Source organism: Notamacropus eugenii, chromosome 5 (genome assembly GCF_028372415.1).
Source record: "Notamacropus eugenii isolate mMacEug1 chromosome 5, mMacEug1.pri_v2, whole genome shotgun sequence".
NCBI lineage: Eukaryota > Metazoa > Chordata > Mammalia > Diprotodontia > Macropodidae > Notamacropus > Notamacropus eugenii.
This window is the reverse complement of record NC_092876.1, coordinates 140,111,741-140,129,369: the sequence shown is the minus strand read 5'-3', so window position 1 is coordinate 140,129,369 and position 17,629 is coordinate 140,111,741. Positions and strand designations below refer to the sequence as shown.

Sequence of the window (17,629 nt, the reverse complement as noted above, 5' to 3'; positions counted from 1 at the left end):
ATCATATAACAAATCAAAACATAATACACACACAAAAAAATGATCTGCTACATTTTGCAATTGACTTCCATAGTTCTTTCTCTGGTTGTGGAGGGCATTTTGCCTTAGAAGACCATTGGGAATTTTTTTTAAGTCCTTGCATTGTTATGGAGTTCCAAGTCTAACAGAAAAAACTCTCACATGCTGTGGTTGTTGCTGTGCACAAAGTTCTCCTGGTTCTTCTTTTTTGGCTGAGCATCAGATCATATAAGTCTTTCCAGGCCTCTCTGAAGTCTTCTTGTTCATCATTTCTTATAGTGCAATAGTATTCCACTACATTCATATACCATAATTTATTCAGCCATTCCCCAATTGATGGGCATCCCCTCAATTTCCAGTTTTTGGCCACTACAAAGAGTGCTGCTATAAATATTTTTGTACATGTGAGACCCTTTCCCATTTTTATGATCTCTTGGGGATACAATCCTAGAAGAAATATTGCTGGGTCAAAGGGTATGCACATTTTTGTAGCCCTTTGGGCATAGTTCCAGAATGGTTGGATGAGCTCACAGCTCCACCACCAATGAATTAGTATTCCAACTCTCCCACATCCTCTCCAACATTTATCATCTTCCTGTTCTGTCATGTTTGCCAATCTGATAGGTGTGATGTGGTACCTCAGAGTTGTTTTGATTTGCATCTCTCTAATCAAAAGTGATTTAGAGCATTTTTTCATATAATTATAGATATCTTTAATTTCTTCTTCTGAAAATTGCCTGTGCATATCCTTTGACCATTTATCAATTGGAGAATGGCTTGTATTGTTGTGCACTTGACTCAGTTCTCTATATATTCTAGAAATGAGGCCTTTATCCCCAGATTAGCTGTAAAAATTCTTTCCCAATATACTACATCCCTCCGAATTTTGGTTGCATTGGGTTTGGTTGTGCAAAAACTTTTCAGTTTAATGTAATCAAAATTATCCATCTTGCACTTCATAATGCTTTCTATCTCTTCTTTAGTCAAAAACTCTTCCCTTCTCCATAAATCTGATAAATACACTATTCCTTGCTCCTCCAATTTGTCCATAGTATCAATCTTTATACCTGGATTGTATACCCATTTTGACTTTATTCTTGTGTACAGTGTCAGGCATTGGTCTATGCCTAGTTTATGCCACACTGTTATCCAGTTTTCCCAGCAATTTTTGTCGAACAGTGCGTTCTTATCCCAGAAGCTGGGCTCCTTGGGTTTATCAAACAGTAGATTGCTATATTTATTGCCTACTATATCTTGAGTACCTTACATATTCCACTTGTCTAATCTGTTTCTTAGCCAGTACCAAGTGGTTTTGATAATTGCTGCTTTATAATACAATTTGAGATCCAGCAGCGCTAGGCCACCTTCCCTAGCATTTCTTTTCATTAGTCCCTTTGATATTCTGGACCTTTTGTTCTTCCAGATTAATTTTGATATTATTTTATCCAGCTCTAGAAAATAATTACCTGATAGTTTAATTGGTATAGCACTAAATAAGCAAATTAATTTAGGTAGAATTGTCATTTTTATTATGTTGGCTTGGCTTACCCATGAACAACTGATGTTTTTCCACTTACTTAGGTCTGACTTTATTTGTGTGAAAAATGTCTTGTAGTTATGTTCAGAGAGTCCCTGGGTTTGTTTTGGCAGGTAAACTCCCAAATATTTTATAGTGTCTATCCTCGCTTTAAATGGGATTTCTCTGTCTATCTCTTGCTGTTGGACTTTATTACTAATATATAGGAATGCAGAAGATTCGTGTGGGTTTATTTTGTTAACTGCAACTTTGATAAAGTTGTTTATTATTTCAAGTAGTTTTTTACTTGAATCTCTGGGATTCTCTAAGTATGTCATCATATCATCTGCAAAGAGTGATAACTTAGTTTCTTCTTTGCCTATTCTTATTCCTCCAATTTCTTTGTCTTGTGTAATTGCTACAGCTAACATTTCTGGTACCACTTTGAATAATAGTGCTGATAATGGACATCCTTGTTTCACCCCTGATCTTATTTGAAATGCATCTAGCTTATCTCCATTGCATATAATGCTTGCTGAAGGTTTTAGGTAGATACTGCTTATTATTTCATGGAAAGTTCCGTTTATTCTTATGTTCTCCAGCGTTTTTAATAGGAATGGGTGTTGTATTTTGTCGAAAGCTTTTTCTGCATCTATTGAGATAATCGTGTGGTTTCTGTTAGTTTTGTTGTTGATATGATTGATAATGCTAATAGTTTTCCTAATATTAAACCAGCCCTGAATTCCTGGCATGAATTCTACCTGATCATAATGTATTATTCTCGTGATAAGATGCAGAATTAGTTTTGCTAAAATCTTATTTAAAATTTTTGCATCTATATTCATCAGAGAAATTGGTCTATAATTTTCTTTCTCTGTTTTGTCTCTTCCTAATTTAGGTATCAAAACCATATTTGTATCATAAAAAGAATTTGGGAGGACTCCTTCCCCAATTTTCAAAAATAGTCTATATAGTATTGGAATTGACGGTTATTTAAATGTTTGATAGAATTCACTTGTAAATCCATCTGGCCCTGGAGATTTTTTTCTAGGCAGTTTATTGATGGCTTCTTTAATTTCTTTTTCTGAGATGAAGTTGTTTAAGTATTCAACTTCCTCTTCTGTTAATCTGGGCAATTTGTATTTTTTAAAATACTCATTCATCTCATTTAGATTGTCAAATTTGTGACAATAAAGTTGGGAAAAGTAATTTCTAATTATTGTTTTAATTTCCTCCTCATTGGAGGTGAGTTCACCCCTTTCATTTTTGATATTAGTAATTTGATTTTCTTCTTTTTTTAATCACATTGACCAAAGGTTTATCAATTTTATTAGTTTTTGCATAAAACCAATTATTGGTTTTATTTATTAGTTCAATAGTTTTATTAATTTCAATTTTATTAATCTCTCTTTTGGTTTTCAGTATTTCTAATTTGGTATATACTTGGGGATTTTCAATTTGTTCTTTTTCTAGCTTTTTCAGCTACATGCCCAAGTCATTGATCTCCTTTTTCTCTTTTTTATTCATGTAGGCAATCAAAGATATAAAACTTCCCCTAAGAACTCTTCTTGCAGCATCCCATAAGATTTGGTATGTTGTCTCATTATTGTAATTCTCTTGAGTGAAGTTGTTGATTGTTTCTATGATTTGTTGTTTAACCCACTCCTTCTTTAGGATTAGATTATTTAGTTTCCAATTAATTTTTGGTTTATCTTTCCATGGCCTTTTATTATATCTAATTTTTATGGCATTATGATCTGAGAATGATGCATTGACTATCTCTGCTTTTCTGCACTGAATTGTGAGGTTTTTATGCCCTAGAACATGGTCAGTTTTTGTATATGTGCCATGTACTGCTGAGAAAAAGGTATACTCCTTTCTATTCTCATTCAATTTTCTCCTGAGATCTATCATATCTACCTTATCCAGAGTTTTATTTACCTCCTTAACCTCTTTCTTGTTTATTTTGAGGTTAGATTTATCCAGTTCAGAGAGGGGGAGGTTGAGGTCCCCCACTAGTATAGTTTTGCTATCTATGTCTTCCTTCAACCTCTTCTCTAATTTTTATCAAATTGTTTTCATTAGTTAACTTTTGCATCTCCTTTTCCATCTGTCCAATTATTCCTTTTAAGGAATTATTTTCTCCAGTTAGTTTTTGAACTTCCTTTTCCATTTGTTCAATTTTCCTTTTTAAAGAGATGTTCTCTTCATGGAATTCTTTTTTCATGCTTTTAAAATCATTGGCCAGTTTATCTTCTGTTTCCTTTTTCAGCTATTCCAGGAAAGCTCTTTGTTCATGTGAGCAGTTCATGGTCCCTTCTGAAGTTTCAGATGGGAGTACAATCTCACTACTGACCTCTTTGGTATTCGTGTTTTGGTCCTTGTCCCCATAGAAAGAGTCTATGGTTTTTTCGCCCTTGCTTTGCTTTTTCTTGCTCATGATGATGATTGTGTGCTGTGGCTTCTGGTTCTTTCAGTTAGAAGCTGCAGAACTTGGTGTTGAGCTGACTGGTGTGAAAAAGCTAAGGGCAGGTGCTGATTTATCTTTTTGTTTTGTGTTTCCTCAATCAGCCCTGAGGCTAGCTTGTTAAGTGTGAGGGAGGGGTGGTCTGGTCAGGGGAGATCTCCTCAGCTGAGCTCAGGCAAGGCAAGCTCAGGGGTTGGTGATCCCAGCTGCCCTATAGTCTTCCCATTTCCCCTGGAGTGCTGAGGCATGCCTGGATCCTAGTGCGAGCTTCCATCCCCTCTGTGGCTCCTCTCCTTAGAGCTGAGGCACACCTGGGTCCTAGTGCAAGTTTCCACTGCCCTGGGGTCCCTCTCCTTCCGATCTTACCTCTGCCACAATAAGAGGAATCCCCCTTAGCTATTTTCCTAGCCTCAGGTATGAGACTGTTTGCCCCATCAATTTGGTCAGATTCTCTTTTTAGACGTATCTGAAGGAGTTTGTCTAAGAGCTCAGGTGATTCATTTGCTCTCACTCAGCCATCTTGATATTTTCTTAAAATATATGATTTTCTTCCTTCCCCCAAATGTGGCCTCAATTCAACAAACATTCATTAGGCAAATAGTACTGTGTATAAGGCATTGCCCTAGGCACACAAAAATAAGCACAATAAAGTGTCTGCATATGATCTATACAAGAAGTATAATATTTATGCATTTAATAATGATGTAGTAGAATGAGAAATGGACTGGAAGACAGAATTGAGGTGTGAATCCTGGAAATCTTGAACAAGTTATTTTATCCTTCTTGTCCTCCCTTCTCTCATCTGCAAAATGAAACTAAAAGTACACCCACTGGAAAATGGTGGTATATGAATGTGATGGAATACGGTTATTATGCTGTAAGAAATGAAGCAGATGATGTCAGAGATATGGGAAAGCTTACATGAAGTGATTCCAAGTGAAGTGAGCAGGGTTGGAAGAATAATTGATACTATAACATCACCATTATAAAAATGAACGACTTTGAACACATATAACCTGAAGAAGAATGAGATAGCAGAACAAGGAGAATAATTTATACAGTAAAAACATTGGAAAAAAACAACACCCGCCTTGGAAAGCTGCAAAAACTCTGATCAATGAGATGACTATCCATGATTCCAGAAATCAGATGATGAAGCATACTGTTCACCTTGACACAGTGGTGATGGACTTGGGGGGGTGGCATATGAAGTATATATATTTTTTGGACAAAGCTAATGAGGGAATTCATTTTCCTTGACTATGTATATTTATTACAGGAATTCTGTTTTTGTTTTTTCCCCAACAAGGGTAAGCATGGGAGGAAGAGAAAATAGATTTCTTAAAGTTAAATTAATAACATTTAACTTTTAAAAAACAAGGGAGTTGGACCCCCAAGGTCCTTCCAACCTCTAAAGCTTGTAATCTGCCTTTCATGGAGAGAACCAAGAACAGGTTTCATGAATGGGATAGCATCTCAGGTAGGAAGGAAGAGAAGAGTCTCAACAGTCTTTGTGTAACTGTAGGACAGCTTAAAGCCTCAGGAAGTATATTGCTAGCCGCAATTGTACATTAAAGGCTTTGGGACAAAGGAATCTAGGTACTAGACTACAGCCTCCCAGTGACCCTAACCTTGACCTTTTGTTCTTGCCTTCCCTCCAACTGTTTATTTGCATACTGAAACCCAGAGGATCTTGGGGAACCCAGATGCCTTGCCTCAGATCTATTCAACTTCCATGTTTCTTTGGTGGAGACCCTGAGATGGGTTTTGGGGGACACAAGTCCCAGAAGGGAGTTAAAAAGGAATTACAAGAAATTTTTAGCCCCAAGTAAAATAAAATGTCTCACATAAGAGGCTACAATTCAGCCTCAGAGAGAACTAAAGAATAGATTTTATATTGTTCTGGGAGCACACTGCCTGTCTTTTGTTCAGGCTTTTGACTAGGTGTGGTGTCTTATAGTTTCAGTTATAATTAATGAAGAGGGGTGAGAAGAGAATATATCACCTACTATGTGCCATACACTATGTTAAGCATTTTAGAAATATCTCATTGAATCAACAACTTGAAAGATAGGTGCTGTTATTATCCACATTTTAAAGTTAAGGAAACTGAGGCAGAGTTTAAGTGATTTGCCTAGGGTCACACAACTAATAAATGTCTGAGGCTGGGTTTGAACTTAGGTCTTCCTCACTCAAGGCCCAGCATTCTATGCACTGTACTACCTAGCTACCTATAAAGAGGTATGAACCTGACTTTTTCATGGAAAATCTAATCACAGGACCTTAACAAGAGTCAAGATAACCAGTCAGTGGCCCTGAAGTATTTAAACTTAGACTCTATGCTTTACCCATGCTTCAGCTGGAGTAAAGTACTCCCTAACAGCTACCTGGGTCAAATGAATGGTAAATAACTCTGGTGAGCAGTGGGCTAAAAGCCCCCACACAGTAAAGTCCATTGGGGCCCTAGGATACAAGTCTCAAGGACTCCCTCTCTAAAGATAGCCAGTGGTTATTGGAAACTTGATTTTTTTTTTTTTAATGGCCATATGCCGAAGGCATTGATTTAAATAGAATTAGTGGCAACTTAACCTGGACATTCCAAACCCCTTTCTCCCCAAACTTCTTTGACTCAATTAAATTAAATTCAATCAACATTTACTAACTGGATACTACATTTGACAAACCATCCAAAACTCAGTGCCAGCCACATAGTATGTTTAATGTGGTCAGTTGATGAACTTAGGATACCAAGATAACTAGGACATAGGCTTTGTCCACAAGGAACTTACAGTTTAATAGCACAAGTGTAAGGGAGAATGTACCAGTCAGTGCATGGATAAAGTGCTGAACCTGGAGTCAGAAAGACGCAAATTGAACAGCAAAGCTGTTCAAATATAGCTTCAGATTCTTACTAGCAATGTGACTTGAGCAAGTCACTTAATCTCCATCTGCCTCAGTTTCTTCATTCACAAAATGGGATAATAATAGCACCTACGTCCCAGGGTTGTTGTGAGAATTAAATGAGACAAACTTGTAAAGTTCTTTGTAAAAGTTGAAGCACCATATAATTTCTAACTATTAGGAGAAGTACAAAAGAGTGAGCACTATGATAAATCTGAGGAGTAAGAAAGCTCTTTCACCAGGGATGTTAAGTCAAGGAAGGTTTATGGAAGAGGTAGGTCATGAGTTGCTTCTTGAAGAAAAGGAGGGATTCCATTCTTGGCATGGGATTCAACATGGGTGGGTGGGTGGGTAGAGGAACATTCAGGAAGAGAGGGAAGGATGAGTCCCCAGCAGGAACTCAGTGCAAAGTAGAAGCAAATACCCCTAGGAGAGATAATACCCCTAGGGAGAAATAAGAACAAGGCCAAGAATCGTGTTCTACTGAAAAGCACTGGCTGGAGAAGCAGGACACCTGGGTTCTAGTTCTGGCTGGATCACCTTCAGCAAGGATTTAGGCTTTCTGGGCATTAATTTCCTCACCTGATTAGTCAGCTTCCATTTTAAGGAAGTACTTAGGCTGGCCTAGGATCTGCTCTTGACTCTTTGGACTTTTTCCTTCACTATCCCCCTATGCGGGCACCTTCTCCTGATTTCCAATTTCCTTTTATGTTTTGCTTCCCCCATCCACCCATGAATTCCTTGAAGATAAGGACTACTTTCCTTCCTTCTTTCTTTCCTTCCTTCCTTTCTTCCTTACTTTCTTATATTTGTATTCCTAATACTTAGTACAGTACCTGGCACCTAGGAGGCACTTAATAAATGCTTGATGACTGACTGATTAGCCTGTAAATTGAGACCCCTCCTAACTTGAATGTCCTGTGAATCTAAACTAATTTAGGGTTCCACTTTGATCTCAATTCTAAGTGCAAAGACCTAGGGGAAAGGTTGTGGGAAAGAAGTTGTGCTTCCTTAGCTAGCCTGTCCCATGATGCCCAATTATGCATAAACAGTGTGGCAGCTCCCAGCCCAGCTGGTGATGGCAGGAAGGAATATCTGAAATGGGTGCTATGCTGAAGAGCTTGAAACCTGTAGGATGTTCTTTTTTTTCCCCTTCCATCGAAACAATGAATTTGATCTCAGCTTCAAGAAGGAGAGATGAAGAATTAACTCTAAGGTATTTTGTTCATCTTTCCCCATGGACTTGAATCTGATTTAGTTAGCTCCCTCTCCTGCCCGACTCCAGTGAAACTGTGCCCAAAGCTGAATGTGTCCTCAGGAAGAGGTAAGCCAAGGGAGCAGATGCTTGGTGTTGTCCCCCAGAGCCAGCCCCTCTGCCTCCCCTGAGCCCTGGAGCCGAGCCCCTGGGTAAGCTGTGTTACCTCTATATAGCGAGCATGGGCTAAATGATACAGTCAGCTCTTGTCACTTTGCCACTCATCTCTCTGCACCTTCACATTCAGGCTTCCTATCTTCACAACCCTCTTCTCATTTACTGTTCTATCTCCCTCAAGGAGCATGTTCTTCTCATCCCACCCCATCAACTTCTGCAGCACAGAAATGAATTTACATAACCAATGACAAAGGTCATTTAATCTAAATCAAAAGATCTTCCAGGAAGTGAAAGGTGACAAGGAGGATGAATGGTATGGCGCCCTGTAACTGTTTGGAATGACTTAGGTGTGGCCCTGCATAGAGGGTTTGGCAGACGAAAGGGTAGACCACTAGCTTCCTACATTCTGAAACTCCAGGAAAAGTCAACGTAAAAGGAGGGAAATCAATCACAATTTCCTAATGTATTACGTATTTGAGGACTGATAGTGTACATTACGTTGGCAAGTCTCATTTCAATGAAACAAGTAATAATTCAATGAAATAAGCACCTAAGTGCCACCCATATGCCAAGTACTGTGCTAGGAACTGTGGATACAAAGACAAAAAGAAAGCAATTCCTACCCTCAAGGAGCTTCTATCCTATTGGAGAAAATCATTGGTCAGGAGCTGAACATGAACTGAAACTCATAGCTAATTCCCCATTGCATTTTAACAACAATTCCAGTCTTCCTTCAGAACTAGTGTCCAGGAACACTATATATCAGTGAGAGTTTGTTTCCCTTCCTCTCCTTAACTAATTAGAAGTTAAATGGACCAAAAAAGCAGATGAAAAACATGAAAAGGGTCAGAAACGTAGAGGTAGAAGGGACCTTAGGATGTCATCTAGTCCAGATGAAGAAAATGGGGCCCAGTGAGCAGCTTAATTAATGTCGCAATGTTGTGGAAGCCAGTCCCTGACTATAAATACACCCCTGTTGTATAAACCACACACTTAATCGGGTTACCGTGGATTATTACAACCATTTCCTAGCCATTCTCTGGTCCTTCCACACTTCAATCACACAGCTACTAGACTAATTTTTCTCAAACATTGTTTTCATCTTGTCATTCACCTACTCAACCAAAAATTTGCAATGTCACCCAACTGCCTACAGGAAATATTTAGGACCATCCTAGGGGTACCTGGAGCACCCCTGAAAACTTCCAGGGAATCTGGGAACATGTGGGATTCAGCATTGAGAGTGTCAGAGATGATGAACTTTCTGGCTTCTTCCAGCTATATAGTGACCCAGTGCTGAAAAGCCTTGGTATTTTGGTATGATGATGCAAACCCTGAGTGATCCTCCCCTCACCCATGACAGTGGCAAGAGGGACAGGATCCAGCATCAGTTGAAAGGAGAGGGCAGCTTCTGGCTTGTCTCTTCAATTCTCTAGTAGTGTTTTCTGTGAGTAAGGCCTCCCAAGGATAGGGCAGTGGGTTAGAAGTGGGAGAGATAGCAATGCTCTTTTCTCCCTCTCCATAGCTTCTCTGATGCAATAAGAGTGCTCAACCAGATGTACTTGTACTGAGCCTTTTCTGATTTGTGTCTCCAGAATAGGTGACCAAGCAATCAACCCCGAAATGAATGTGTGTCCAGGCTGGGAGACAAGCTTGTTCTAGTCCAGTGGTCCAGTTCACTGGCTGTTGACTAAAGTTGACTGGTTGGCATAGGAAGTTTCTCCACTGGAGTTGACCACTAACAGGAGAAAGAACCCCAGTCCCTGGTTTGACTTGACAGAAGATATGGATTTTGAGGAAGACAGTGCAGAGCAGAGATGAAATATAAAACTGATCATCAGCAATCCCACACTAGTTCATGTTCATGTGATTTTAACTATCAGTGTAGCCAGATATAACATTAATGTACACTGCTGCTTGTGTAGTTTGTCCTACTATGGATATGTACTTGGGAGAATCTTTTGTGTTATAGCATTTTTTTAATGTAAGAATTAAATATGTCACATATCTGATTTAGTGGATACATTCTGCTCCTCCTTTGGGGAAGTTCTAGACATGAGTAGAAATCTAACCTTTAAATAGTTTGTCCTTGGGGGAACAGGATGAGGTTGAATGAACTGAAGAGTATGACAAAAGGGAGACAAACCCACTTCTCATTAGAGGTCAGTGTCTCCCAGGACTGAGCTCTGTCTAGATGAGACCTGTGGATCCAGAGCAGGGGGCTCTCTTTGTAAAAAGACAGTACCTCAGGACCCTGAATCTAGCAGGAGTTTCTTAATATTAGACATATATTTAATATCTGACAGTGCAGGTGGAGATGTGGATGTTGGACAGGTGGTATTGTTCCTTCTTTCTGGTTCCAAACCTCATGGACTGCGCTACTCTTCAGAGCCTCCTTTTACACGTGACATTTTAGACACTCTGGCTCCACCTGTCAGGCTTGGTTTTCCTTTCAAGCTGACCATGAGGAAAAAGAAACAACGGAAAGTGAAAAAACCCAAGGTCCACTTGTCAGACTAGTCTCAACTCATTGCAGCTTTCTTGAACCAAAGTTGCCGACTCATTTGTCTTGAAAGATCCAGTTCCAATTTCTTCTCTTTGATGCACCAATAATTCTCTAGTCTAGGGGCAGGTAGGTGGCACAGTGAATAGAGCAATAGCCCTGGAGTCAGGAGGACCTGAGTTCAAATCAGTCTTCAGAGACTTGACATTTACTAGCTGTGTGACCTTGGGATAGTTACTTAACCCGAATTGCCTTGCTTTCCCCCCTCCAAAAAAAAATTCTCTAGTGTATACTTTGAGTCCTTGAATATGTGTGTGTGTACATGTGTATACACACACATATAATAGTTGTGAAATCTATCTCCTCCTACGTATTCCTCTCCTGCTATCTTTTTTTCTCTATTTCATTTTAATGAAGCACATCAATATTTAATGCAAGGATTAACCACACATCTTTATGTTTACAAAATCCAGGGGAGAAAACAGAAAGCAAACAAACTCTTAAGGAGCTCAGGAAACAGGCACACTCTCCTGGAAGAGGAGAGAGAAGAAGAAAGGGAGGAGGGTGAGGAATGACTAACTGTGGGTCTGGACCACCAGATGAGACCCCCTGAGCCCTGAGAGGTGTACTGAGGATATGATTGTTGCAGCTCTACTCCCACTTCCAAGGCCAGGCTGCTGTTTGCCCCCTATCCCACTCTGTAGCTTCCTGGAGCTGATTTCCCAGATACCCCCTGCTCTGTCCCTTTCATGTTCACCTCTTGCTCTCAGACCTTTATGCAACTGTTTATTGAGGTAGCTGCCATCCTGCCCCTTAGACTACAAAATCCTTGAGGGCAGAAATTGTCTTTTGCCTCTTTTGTATCCCCAGAACTTAGCAGAGTGCATGACACATAGTAAGCATTTAATAAATATTTATCGATTAATTTATTGACTCCCTGCTCAGGCCACTTATAGTAGCTCTCATCAACATGGATTCTGCCCTTCCTCTCTTCTAGAAGAGGGGCAACAGTTCGTCACTCAAGGTTTTGTCCCAGTCCTGGGGTCAGGGAAGGTCCTCAGGGATTCAAGGAGGAAAACGATGGAGATTTCCCCCCGACAACATACACTGGCCTCCAATGTTATGTTACACACACATTTATTAATTTCCTACTCTGTGTAGAAAGAATCAAAAAGCAAATTTCACGTAGGAGTAGAACCAGACTTAACAATAGACTAGGGAATATATTTCCAGCAAACTGGTCCTTACAGAGGGAAGTCAGAGGTAACAATAATAACAATATAATGTATGTACATATGTGTATATAGATGTTTATAGATAAACCTTGTTCTACAAGTTTCTTATGAGTCATACCATATGAGGCATAAAAGAAAAAACCGTGTGCTTGCCAAAAGTATGTGTCACTGTCACAGAGCAGGTCCAGCTAAAAGTCCAAATCAAAGAGGAATTCCCTTTTGATGGAGTGGTCTTCCAGAAGCTCCTGTCTATATATGACATTGTACCCCCAGAACATACTAGAGTCTCCTACATCTACAATAACCAAAGAGAGTTTGACCTAGTGATCTACACAGGAAAAACCAAATGGCTGAGGAACATCTATGATTTGAGTTACAACACCAAGCTGGAGGGATAACCCATAAAGTTAGTCAGTTACCAACACATCTGTTTTGGAGAAATACAGCAGTTGGACAGTGAAATGGGGAGCCAGAACTAAAAAGGATAAGCGTAGGATGGATGACCTTTGGGAAATGAGGCAGTGTTTTTAATACTCCTGAGTTTCTTGCCAAAACAAAGGCTCATCTTTTTAACACTAAGATCCTTCTGGCAATACAGTATGACCATGAGTGAAGGCTAACAAATCGAAGAATCACAACTGTGGGCAAGACATAGTTGGCATAGGCAACAAAATACAACCAAGCACAAAATATATCATCAATGAAATATATAGTGGATTGGTCATATTTTGAGAAGAAAGCATAACAATTGGACAGTTGTGTGCTCCACTGATATCCATGTAATGTTCGAAAGGACAAAAGAGAATTGGACAAGATCATCTTAAGGCACCTTTTAGCTCTAAATTCTACAGTCCTATGTTCAGGATTTTTGTAGAGGCTAAGCAATAGGCCTCTGGGGTCCCAGAAATGCTGAGCCTTTTAGGCAAAAATGAAAACCTCTGGTCAGGGGATGCAGATTTCATCTGGCGGTACTGTTCCCTTCCTATCTAGGGCATTTCTTCAGAGACATCCAAGCAAAGTTCATCTGAGCCAAAGCCCACAGTGTTGATAAGGTGGAGATCCAGGAATGGAAATCCTAAACTGGAAAGGGGAAAAATAACACCAGTTTAACAGGACCAAACTGGTAAGTGGGGAACTAGATGGGGATGATGGTGACTCAGACCTCATGGTAGGCTGGCTCTGACCTAGAATTTGAGACTCCTGGATATTAGTATTAGGACCTTTCAGATCTTTGAGTTCAGACCTCCCTCCACTTTATAAAAAGGGAAACTGAATCTCAGAAAGGAAGAGTGCTTGTCCAAGGTCACATAGTCAGTGAGAAGCAGTATTAGAACCTGGGTTCTCCTCACTTCGAGTTTAGTGTAGTTTTCAAGAAGTGCCCCTGCTGGGTAGGAATCAGAGAGGCTGAGGACTGGTTAGGCTCACCTTTCTCTCTAGCCCCTTAATTCCATCTCTCTAACCTCGTTTTCCACCTGCTGGGCTCTGTGTGGCCAAGTTTTTCTTCTCAGGCACAAACCAGTCCACATGTGATTTTTTCCTTCTCTTGTGAAAAGGATAGATGAAGGGTCCATTACTTTCCACTTAGCTGAAAGAGAAAGGCAGTGAAAGCAGAGAGAGAGAACCCATGTGCAAAATTATAAGATTTACACTAGATGACCTCTAAGATCTCTTCTTGTTTAAGTCATAGGAGATGAAGAGAAAGGAAAAAGAAATGGGGAGGGAAGGAGATGGAGATAAAGAAAAAGAGAGAAGGGGAGAGAGGGAGAACTCCAAACCCAGAGGTCTTAACCTCTGCCTCACACTGCCTCCCTCAAAATTTGACTTGTGTCTCCAAGTCTCCATAATTTAAAAAAGGGAGAAGGAAGGTTTTTAGTTCTCATTTTCTCTTTCCTCTGCATCTCTGGCTTCCTATCAGAAGCCAAGCCCAGTTATATGCAATGGCCATGAATCAATGGAAGACCTCATCAGTGGTGAAATGTCATTGAGGGTGGTGGCAACAAGAACCCAGGATAACGCTCAGGGGCATACCCACTACATAAATAATACTGAACTTACTCTAGAAGTTGGCATTGATTGAATGGATCCAAGCTTTTCCATAGTCATAGCCTCTAAAGATATCTTTTAGCTGTAGGCAAATTCCCTGATGAGTACTAATATTATCCAGAACTCTTCTCAAGCACTGATTCATGCTCACACACCAACTAGGAGGCAAAAACAGTGACAGTCGCAGACAACCTTAGAAACCAGGGGATCCTGTCCTGCTCGCCTTGCCTCGGGACACAGTGCTAAATACCATCATGAGTAAGGGTGGGGCAGGTTTTGCCTCCTCAGGAAAGTGGGAATGCGTAAGATAATGTGGCATAGTGAGAAGAATGCTGAGCTTAGAGTTACAGGATCTGAATCTGAATCCCTGTTCTATCACCCTTAAAAGGCTCTCACTTGCTCTGACCATTCCTACCAGCTATTGTCCTTTCTCTCTAAGCCTCTTCTCCATCTTCATCCCTCTTGACCTTTAGGGCTGCAGTATTTGATGCTCTTGATCCCCTTCTCCTCCAGGATGCTTCCTCTTCTCTACTTTTCCTGATACTGCCCCCTCACCTATCTGCCTCTCAGTCTAGATCTTCATCTATGCCATGCCCAGGAACTGTGTATATCTCTCAAGGCTCTAACCTGGACCCTCTTCTCTTTTCCTGCTATACTCTATCACTTGGTGATCTCACCAGCTTCCATATCATTCCTAAACAGAAGCTTCTTAGATCTACTTATGTAGCCTAACGTCTCTCCTGAGATTCATTCCTGCATCTCCAACTTCCTTTTGGGCATCTTCAACTGGATGTCCTAGGGACATCTCAGACTCCGTATGTCCAAAACAGATCCTCCTTACACAAACCCTTCTGTCTTCTAAACTTTCCTATTACTGTTGATGCCACCATCCTTCTAGTCACCTAGGTTCACACCCCAGTGTTATTCTCATCTCTTCATAAACTTATTCCACATTACCAATCCATTAATAAATCTTTTTGTATCTTCACAACATCTCTTATATGCATGCCTTCCTCCCCCGCACACAACCACTCCCCTGGTTCAGACCTACCTAGCATCCTACCTGAACTACTACTTCAATAACCCTCCAACTGACCTCCCTGCCTCAAATCTCTCCCCATTACATCCTCTATTCAGCTTAATGTTATTTTGCTAAAGAGTAGCTCAGACCATGTCACTTTCCCTGCTCTGGAACTTCCAAGAGCTTCCCAATGATTTCCTTTCTTTGGCATTTGAAGGTCTTCTCAACCTGGCCTCTCCAACTTTCCAGTCTTCTTACATTTTGCTCCACTCCATATACTCTGTGATCCAGCAACCCTGGCCCTCTTGCTACAATTCCTCAAATACACCTGTCTATCTCCAGATTCCATCTTTGCAAAGACTATAGGGAAAGCTAGGTGGTACAATGGCTAGTGTTGGAGTTGGAAGACTCAGGAAGACCTGAGTTTGAATCCTCCCACAGATCCTGACTAGCTATGTGACAGTGGTCAAGTCATTCAATGTCTTTCAGCCTCAGTTTCCTTATCTATAAAATGGGGATAACAATAGCATCTGTCTTACAGAGTTGTTGTTAGGATCAAATGAAATAACATATATGAAGTGCCATATAAATGCTATTAGTGTATATCTTGTATGTATCTAGTTATTTTATATTTTTCTTGCCCATTAAAATGTGAGCTCTTTAGGGTAAAGAGCCTGTTTTTGTCTTTCTTTGTATCCCTAGTGCTTAGTACAGTGTTGATGTATAGTAAAAACTTCAATTAATGCTTGCTGATTGACTGATGACTTATTACTTAAGTAGTAACTAACTTTTTTCTTGTTGTTCAATTGTTTCAGTCATGTCTAGATCTTCCTGACCCTGCTTTGAGTTTTCTTGGCAGAGATATTGAAACAGTTTGCCATTTCCTTCTCCAGCTTACTTTACAGATGATGAACCTAGGCAAACAGGGTTAAGAGACATGGACAGGATCAAGGGTCTGTGTGAGGCCAGATTTGAACTCAGGAAGACTCATCTTCCTGACTTCAGACTTGGCACTCTATCCATGGCATCACTTTGCAGCCCAGGCTATTGGTCATGTTCTACCAGTCCACTTGACAAACTGTACTTTCATTCACCAAGTTTGGAAGCACATAAACCATCTGACTCAGCACCCTTTGGACACACTGTCTGCATCCACACTTACCCCCACTTCTTTCTTTGAACACCTAAATGAAAGCAACACCACTATGGCATCTGGAAAGGCTGCATCAATAGACTGCTCTAGTGTTTCACTCACCATCCCTGTGACTTCCTACTCTACTTCCCTTTCCTGGAAACCAGTCCTTTATGTAGGTTGTATTTCCTATTAGAACATAAATATAAACAGTATTTGAGATTTGAAAAAGCCTTCAGCAGCCAGTTAGTCCAGATCATACACAACATTGCTGACAGGTGGTCACCCAGCTCCTTTACTGAGACCCCCAAGGAGGTAAGCCATACCGCCTCTCCAGGGATCCATTCCACTTTTGGATAGCTCCAGTTGTTAGGAAGTTTTTTTCTGATATCAAGCCTAATTTCCTCTTCTCTACTTCTCCCATTTGCTCCTCATTCTGTCCACTGGGGCCAAAGGGAACAAGACAAATCCTTTCTCCATACGACTGAAGTGATCAGAATAGGGAGAACACTGTACACAGCAAAGATGGAATGATGTAATGATGATCAACTGTGAAAGACTTGGCAACTCTGAGCAAGACAACAACCCAAGACAATTCCAAAGTACCTATGATGAAAAATGCTACCTACCTCCAGAGGGAGAACTGATAAGCTCTGAGTGTAGATTGAATCATATTGTTTTTCTCTTTCCTTCTTTCCTCTTTCTTTTTTTCTTTCTTTCCCTCTTTCCTTTCTTCTCTCTCTCTAATAAAGAAATATAGTTTGCATGACCTCACATGTATAATGGGTAATGTGTTACTTGCCTTTTCAATGAGTGGAAAAGGGATGGAGGGAGAGAATTTGGGACTCAAAAGATTTTAAAAAATTAATTTTTTAAAAAAATAAAGGAGCCAACTCAGAGGCCTCAAGCTTCTTCCAATATAGTCATTTGGTATCTTTAACACATCCTGAAATCCCCAGATGTGGCACAACAACCAATGGAGTTACCATATTAGCTGAATAAAAGAAGGCATTTATGTTTCCTGGAGAACTAGACCCTTTAGATCAAAGAATTTAGGGTTAGAAAAATCCTTAGAGATCAGTCCAATGCCTTATTTTAAAAGTGAAGAAACAGAGGTCTAGAGAGAAGTGATTTACTCAAGATCACATAGTTAATGAGCAGCAGAGCCTATATTAGAACCTAGATCCTCTGGTTTCAGATCTAGCACTTTTTCCTCTACAGCATGGTGCATGGTGCTGCCTCTTTGATCTCAAACATGGAAGAAGCCTTGAGATGAGCTGAATATAGGTTAAGGGCTTCCCTCCCCCCGCCCCTCTGCAATGAGACAATCTTCTCCAAGTATATGATATTTGTTTAGAGATATAAAAGGAGTAATAAGGTGGGTGAAAAGTGGAGAGAATTAATTTGATATTTTGGAACCC

At 40.2% G+C, this 17,629-nt stretch overlaps 1 long non-coding RNA gene across 1 annotated transcript; it reads left to right on the top strand.

The window, feature by feature from the left end:
• The first annotated feature begins 2,888 nt into the window (after positions 1 to 2,888).
• On the top strand, positions 2,889 to 16,972 carry LOC140505263 (uncharacterized). The gene is made up of 3 exons (XR_011967432.1): positions 2,889 to 3,124; positions 13,003 to 13,135; positions 16,664 to 16,972. It is a non-coding gene; the product is annotated as an uncharacterized lncRNA (long non-coding RNA).
• The last annotated feature ends 657 nt before the right edge of the window (positions 16,973 to 17,629 follow it).